We start from the raw sequence: 6000 nt of genomic DNA, 5'->3' as shown, positions 1-6000 counted from the left end.
TATATATATGTTGTATATATGTTATATTATATATATATAAAAGAGGTCCCAGTAGTTCATTTTTGCTTTTAATTCCCTTGCCTTTGGGGATGTATCGAGTAAGAGATTGCTACGGCTGAGGTCAGAGAGGTCTTTTCCTGCTTTCTCCTCTAGGGTTTTGATGGTTTCCTGTCTCACATTCAGGTCCTTTATCCATTTTGAGTTTATTTTTGTGAATGGTGTGAGAAAGTGGTCTAGTTTCAACCTTCTGCATGTTGCTGTCCAGTTCTCCCAGCACCATTTGTTAAAGAGACTGTCTTTTTTCCATTGGATGTTCTTTCCTGCTTTGTCAAAGATGAGTTGGCCATACGTTTGTGGGTCTAGTTCTGGGGTTTCTATTCTATTCCATTGGTCTATGTGTCTGTTTTTGTGCCAATACCACGCTGTCTTGATGATGACAGCTTTGTAGTAGAGGCTAAAGTCTGAGATTGTGATGCCTCCTGCTTTGGTCTTCTTCAAAATTATTTTGGCTATTCGGGGACTTTTGTGGTTCCATACAAATTTTAGGATTGCTTGTTCTAGCTTGAAGAAAAATACTGGTGCAATTTTATTGGGATTGCATTGCATGTATAGATAGCTTTGGGTAGTATTGACATTTTAATAATATTTATTCTTCCAATCCATGAGCACAGAATGTTTTTCCATTTCTTTATATCTTCTTCAATTTCCTTCATAACCTTTCTATAGTTTACAGCATACAGATCTTTTATATCTTTGGTTAGGTTTATTCCCAAGTATTTTATGCTTCTTGGTGCAATTGTGAATGGGATCAGTTTCTTTATTTGTCTTTCTGTTGCTTCATTATTAGTGTATAAGAATGCAACTGATTTCTGTACATTGATTTTGTATCCTGCAACTTTGCTGAATTCATGTATCAGTTCTAGCAGACTTTTGGTGGAGTCTGTCAGATTTTCCATGTATAATATCATGTCATCTGCAAAAAGTGAAAGCTTGACTTCATCTTTGCCAATTTTGATGCCTTTGATTTCCTCTTGTTGTCTGATTGCTGATGCTAGCACTTCCAACACTATGTTAAACAACAGCAGTGAGTGGACATCCCTGTCGTGTTCCTGATCTGAGGGAAAAAGCTCTCAGTTTTTCCCCATTGAGGATGATGTTCGCTGTGGGCTTTTCATAAATGGCTTTTATGATCTTTAAGTATATTCCTTTTACCCCGACTTTCTCGAGGGTTTTTATTAACAAAGGATGCTGAATTTTGTCAGATGCTTTTTCTGCATCGATTGACAGGATCATATGGTTCTTTTCTTTTTCTTTTCTTTTCTTTTCTTTTCTTTTCTTTTCTTTTCTTTTCTTTTGTTAATGTGATGTATCACGTTGATTGATTTGCAAATGTTGAACCAGCCCTGCAGCCCAGGAATGAATCCCACTTGATCATGGTGAATAATTCTTTTTATAAGCTGTTGAATTCATTTTGCTAGTATCTTATTGAGAATTTTTTGCATCCATATTCATCAGGGATGTTGGCCTGTAGTTCTCTTTTTTTACTGGGTCTCTGTCTGGTTTAGGAATCAAAGTAATGCTGGCTTCATAGAATGAGTCTGGAAGTTTTCCTTCCCTTTCTATTTTTGGAACAGCTTGAGAAAGATAGGTATTATCTCTGCTTTAAATGTCTGGTAGAATTCCCCAGGGAAGCCATCTGGTCCTGGACTCTTATTTGTTGGGAGATTTTTTATAACTGATTGAATTTCTTCACTGGTTATGGGTCTTTTCAAGCTTTCTATTTCTTCCTGTTTGAGTTTTGGAAAGGTGTGGGTGTTTAGGAATGTGTCCATTTCTTCCAGGTTGTCCAGTTTGTTGGCATATAAGTTTTCATAGTATTTCCTGATAATTGCTTGTATTTCTGAGGGATTGGTTGTAATAATTCCATTTTCATTCATGATTTTATCTATTTGGTTCATCTCCCTTTTCTTTTTGAGAAGCGTGGCTAGAGGTTTATCAGTTTTGTTTATTTTTTCAAAAAACCAACTCTTGGTTTCATTGATCTGCTCTACAGTTTTTTTTACATTCTATGTTGTTCATTTCTGCTCTGATCTTTATTATTTCTCTTCTTCTGGGTTTGGGGTATCTTTGCTGTTCTGCTTCTATTTCCTTTAGGTGTGCTGTTACATTTTGTATTTGGGATTTTTCTTGTTTCTTTAGATGGGCCTGGATTGCAATGTATTTTCCTCTCAGGACTGCCTTTGCTGCATCCCAAAGCATTTGGATTGTTGTATTTTCATTTTTGTTTGTTTCCATATATTTTTTAATTTCTTCTCTAATTGCCTGGTTGACCCGTTCATTCTTTAGTAGGGTGTTCTTTAACCTGCATGCTTCCAGACTTTTTCTTGTGGTTGATTTCAAGCTTCATCACATTGTGGTCTGAAAGTATGCATGGTATGATCTCCATTCTTGTATACTTATGAAGGGCTGTTTTGTGACCCAGTATGTGATCTATCTTGGAGAATGTTCCATGTGCACTCGAGAAGAAAGTATATTCTGTTGCTTTGGGATGCAGAGTTCTAAATATATCTGTCAAGTCCATCTGATCCAATGTATCATTCAGAGCCCTTGTTTCTTTATTGATCCTGTGTCTAGATGATCTGTCCACTGTTGTAACTGGGGTATTAAAGTCCCCTGCAATTACCACATTCTTATCAATAAGGTTGCTTATATTTGTGATTAATTGTTTTATATATTTGGGAGCTCCCATATTCAGCACATAGACATTTATAATTATTAGCTCTTCCTGATGGATAGACCCTGTAATTATTATATAACGTTCTTCATCTCTTGTTACAGCCTTTAATTTAAAGTCTAGTTTGTCCAATAGAAGTATGGCCACTCCAGCTTTCTTTTGACTTCCAGTAGCATGATAGATAGTCCTCCATCCCCTCACTTTCAATCTGAAGGTGTCCTTAGGTCAAAAATGAGTCTCTTCTAGACAGCAAATAGATGGGCCTTGTTTTTTTTGTATCCATTCTGATAACCTATTTCTTTTGGTTGGTGCATTTAGTCCATTTACTTTCAGTGTTATAGAAAGATATGGGTTTGGAGTCATTGTGATGTCTGTAGGTTTTGTGCTTGTAGCGATATCTCTGGTATTTTGTCTCACAGGATCCCCCTTAGGATCTCTTGTAGGGCTGGTTTAGTGGTGACGAATTCCTTCAGTTTTTGTTTGTTTTGGGAAGACCTTTATCTCTCCTTCTATTCTAAATGACAGACTTACTGAATAAAGGATTCTCGGCTGCATTTTTTTTTCTGTTCAGCACATTGAAGATTTCCTGCCATTCCTTTCTGGCCTGCCAAGTTTCAGTAGACAGATCTGTCACGAGTCTTATTGGTCTCCCTTTATATGTTAGAGCACGTTTATCCCTAACTGCTTTCAGAATTTTCTCTTTATCCTTGTATTTTGCCAGTTTCACTATGATATGTCGTGCAGAAGATCGATTCAAGTTACGTATGAAGGGAGTTCTCTGTGCCTCTTGGATTTCACTGCCTTTTTCCTTCCCCAGTTCAGGGAAGTTCTCAGCTATGATTTCTTCAAGTACACCTTCAGCACATTTCCCTCTCTCTTCCTCCTCTGGAATCCCAATTATGCATATATTATTTCGTTTAATTATGTCACTTAGTTCTCTAAGTCTCCCCTCATACTCCTGGAATTTTTTATCTCTCTTTTTCTCAGCTTCTTCTTTTTCCATAATTTTATTTTCTAAGTCACCTATTTCTCTCCTCTGCCTCTTCAATCCGAGCTGTGGTCGCCTCCCATTTTATTTTGCAGCTCATTTAGAGCATTTTTTAGCTCCTCCTGTTTCTTAGTCCCTTAATCTCCGTAGTAATAGATTCTCTGCTGTCCTCTATACTTTTTTCAAGCCCAGCAATTAATTTTATGACTATTATTTTAAATTCATTTTCTGCTATATTGCTTAAATCATTTTTGATCAGTTCGTTAACTGTCGCTACTTCCTGGAGTTTCTTTTGAGGGGAATTCTTCTGTTTTGTCATTTTGGATAGTCCCTGCAGTGGTGGGGAACCGCAGGGCTCTTCCACTGTGTTGTCTGGAGTAACTTGTGTTGGTGGGCAGGCGCAGTCAGACCTGATGTCTGCCCCCAGCCCACCAATGGGGCCACAGTCAGACTGGTGTGTACCTTATCTTCTCTCCCAAAGGCAGGACTCACTTGGAGTGGTGTGGCCCCTGTCTGGGCTACTTGCACACTGCCAGGCTTGTGGTGCTGCTTCTATGGGATCTGACCTATTAGCCGGGGTGGATCCTCAAGGTGCACAGGGGTGGGAGGGGCGGGCATAGCTCGCTTTGCCTTCAGTGGTCCGCTTTGGGAGGGGTCCTGTGGCACCGGGAGCAAGGCAGACTCTTTGGAGGGATGGATCCGCAGAAGCACAGCGTTGGGTGTTTGCCCAGTGCAAGCAAGTTTGTGATGGGCACTGGTTCCCTTTGGGATTTTGGCTGGGGGATGGGCGAGGGAGATGGCGCTTCCCAGCACCTTTGTTTCCCGCCAAGATGAGCTCTGTCCTCCGGGGTTCAACAACTCTTCCTCCTGTTGTCCTTTAGCCCTCCCGTCTCCAAGCAGAGCTGTTGACTTATAAAATTCCAGATGTTAAGTCCCACTGGCTGTCAGAACACACTCCACCCGCGCCTCCGCTTTTGCAAGCCAGACTCTGGTGCTCTGCCTTGCCGGGTGTGCTGGCTGCCTCTCCACCGCCCTGGCTCCCTCCCGCCAGTCTGTGTAGCTCGCACTGCCTCTCTGCCCTTCCTACCCTCTTCCGTGGGCCTCTTGTCTACGCTTGGCTCCGGAGAGTCTGTTCTGCTAGTCTTCTGGCGGTTTTCTGGGTAAATTAAGCAGATATGGGTGGAATCTAGGTGATCATCAGGACACAGTGTGCCCAGTGTCCTCCTGCACCGCCATCTTCTGAAAAGTCCCTTCATTTGTTTTTTAGATTTCACATGTGAGTGTAATCTTACGGTATTTTTCTTTCTCTGACTTATTTCACTGGGCAGAATATCCTCTGGGTTCATCCATGTTATCGCAAATGGCAAGATCTCATCCTTTCTCGTGGTTGCATAATGTTCCAGTGTGTGTGTGTGTATGTGTGTATGTGTGTGCATGTGTACACATAATATATACCATGTCTTCCTTATCTGTTTGTCTATCGATGGACATTTAGGTTGCTTCCAAAGCTTGGCTATTGTAAATAATGCTGCAGTGAACACAGGGGTGCTTATTTCCTTTATAGTGTTTTTGTTTTCTTTGGGCAAACACCCACTAATGGAATTATTGGATCATATGTTATTTCTATTTTTAATTTCTTTTTTTCAAAAATTGCCAGTGCTGACTATATTTTAAATCATCCTGGCAAGATATTGGGAAAAGTTTTCAATTAGCAATAATCATGCCTCAGATAAACCTCATTGGCTATGATACTGCCACTGTGCAAAGCTTCTATCTTTAAATTTTGATAAACCTTCATACTGTATTCCACAGTATCTGCCCCAATTTACATTCCCACCAACAGTGTACAAGGGTTCCTTTTTCTCACCAACTCTTGTTACTTCTTAACTTTTTGATTTTAGCCATTCTTACAGGTGTAAGGTGATATCTCATTGTAGTTTTGATTTGTGTTTCTCTGATGATGTTGAGCATCTTTTCATATGTCTCTTGGCCATCTATATGGTCTTCTTTAGAGAAATGTCAGTTAAGGTCCTCTGCCCATTTTTTAATCAGATTGTTTGCTTTTTGGTATTGAGTTGTAGAAGTTTTTTTTTTTTATGTTTTGGTTAGTAACCCTTTATTGGATACATCATTTGCAAGTATCTTTTTCCTTTTATTAGGTTGCCTTTTTGTTTTATTGATTGTTTCCTTCACTGTGAAGAAGCTTTTTATTTTTGTTTAGTCCCAGTAGTTAATTTTTGCTTTTGTTTCCCTTGTTTTAGGAGACAAATCTAGAAAA

General features: G+C 39.5%; 1 protein-coding gene and 1 non-coding gene across 3 annotated transcripts in view; one reads left to right on the top strand and one right to left on the bottom strand.

Annotated features, from left to right (window-relative positions):
- KIAA2026 (KIAA2026 ortholog) overlaps nucleotides 1-6000 on the top strand; it is a 132214-nt gene that overhangs the window by 116587 nt on the left and 9627 nt on the right. The gene's annotated exons all lie outside the window — the stretch shown is intronic.
- On the bottom strand, nucleotides 5354-5491 carry LOC125928246 (U4 spliceosomal RNA). Its single transcript, XR_007459602.1, has one exon. It is a non-coding gene; the product is annotated as a U4 spliceosomal RNA (small nuclear RNA).

This window comes from Panthera uncia, chromosome D4 (genome assembly GCF_023721935.1).
Source record: "Panthera uncia isolate 11264 chromosome D4, Puncia_PCG_1.0, whole genome shotgun sequence".
Classification (NCBI taxonomy): Eukaryota; Metazoa; Chordata; class Mammalia; order Carnivora; family Felidae; genus Panthera; species Panthera uncia.
Note: the sequence above shows the minus strand (reverse complement) of the source record. Positions and strands in the feature narration are given on the sequence as shown.